Source organism: Olea europaea, chromosome 13 (assembly GCF_002742605.1).
Source record: "Olea europaea var. sylvestris chromosome 13, O_europaea_v1, whole genome shotgun sequence".
NCBI lineage: Eukaryota > Viridiplantae > Streptophyta > Magnoliopsida > Lamiales > Oleaceae > Olea > Olea europaea.
The window spans coordinates 10,180,740-10,182,712 of NC_036249.1; positions in this window are offsets into that span (position 1 = coordinate 10,180,740).

Here is a 1,973-nt window from a genome sequence, read left to right on the forward strand (position 1 = left end):
CAAATTATTTTTTAACAATTTCCAAAAAAAGGGGGGGGGGGGGGAGAGAGAGAGAGGAGCAGAGAGAGAACGAGAGGAAGAAAGAAAGATAAGAGTAGAGAGAAATAGTGAAAGGGAAAAAAAGAAAAAAATGGACAGAGAGAGGGTAAAAGAAAAGAAAAGAAAAGAAAATCGATGCGTTCGAGATTCATTCACAAGAGTTTTCAATTCTAAGTAGATCAATTATACAAGAAATTTAATGAATAAGTATGGATTTCTTTAAATGAAAGTGATTTTGTATTTTTCACTTTTTTATGTTTTAAATTAAATATTCTATGTGCCATTATGTGATCCAAATTGATGAAGGATCTTGTGGGTAATACTATCGGATATTATTATGTAGATCTATATAGAAACTAACCATAAGGCTAAATACGTTAAGTAGAGATTGAGAATGAGTATGATCTAATGGAGAATGAGAAGGTCAGGTTTCAGGCCCCCTAGAAAATTATGTTATGTGCATTTTGTATTTGCCTTTTACATTAAATTGTGACAATGTCGGCATGAAATCTATACTGAGTATATTTGTATGCGCATCCCATATTCTAAATTATTTTTATAGATGCTTGATAGATTGGAGTTGGAGGTTGAGATTATTAACAGAGTCCGTGTCGTTGGAACTAGAATTTTATTTTATTTCAACATTTAGTATTTAATTAGAAAACTATTTTTCAAATTAGAATTTTATTTATTTAATGTTCAAAATCTATGTTGAATTTTTAAAAATAAGTACTGGATTTATATTACAATAGTGAATTAGATTAATTTTAGTTTTATGAGATCATAAAATAGCCTATTTATTCCGCACAGTTCTTCAAATTTGTTTTATTATAATGTATCGATCAACGTTTATAATGGCTAAAGGAATTATTTGATTAACCTTCGAGACATAGGTTTCGAGGCGTTACAATGTATACCTCTAGAGTATTCGCTGCTTGAGAATTTTCATTCAATAGATAATTATAACAATAACGTGAAAAATCATCGATATAACCAAAAAAAAAAAAAAAAATATATATATATATATATATCTGTCCATTAACCAGGAAAGACACAGATCCATTTGTCCATTAGGCCTGCTAAACAATGTGAATTCAAATTGATAATAGTATGCTGTCAGAAATATTCAGTCCCTTAAAATCTGAAAATAACGCCAAAACGAGTAAAAAAACTGTGCAAGGGAATTGCAAAAGGAATTAAATCCATTTTAACACGGAGAAACGATAGACGATCCTTCAAATGACGAGTCTATAAGAGCCAATTACTCATGACTTTCAAGATTCAAGATTTAAGTATAGTAACTATGATCCAGGTTGCAAATCTTACGTAGAGTAACAACATAAATCGAAAATCATGAGATTTCAAATTTAGACTCTAATACCACATGTAAAATTAACTCACTATAATACTCTTAGAACTTAAATAATCATGATTATCACTTATAATACTGTGTAAAGGAATTGACATACCTAAATCCATGAGGACAACCTTTGGAGAAGGATGAAGGCACTAGAAAACGGTTTCTGAATTAAGTTGCACAAAAGTGATAGATATTGTGTGCCTGTTATAGAGCAGAAAGAGGACTAGTTTCCTTTAAATAATAATTTTCTTCCCATCAAAGATTAAATCTAAATAGGAAATGACTTCACTAATTGATCTAGAATTTTATTTACCATAACTATTTAGGATTGTAACCTTTGAGTAATCCCAATAATTAAGTACATATGTGCCACGTCATATGCGACAATGTCTTACATTCTCAACCCAATGTTGATGTTGTTCATGTTCATAAGTGTTTAAACCATTCAAAGATTAGTAGTTAAATTGCAAATAGCTAGGACGACGATGAAACTTTTACTTTTGATGCTTCTATTCTAATCTCTTGTTCTTGACTTAAAGCAAAATTTGTGATTTGAGTATTTGCTATGTACACT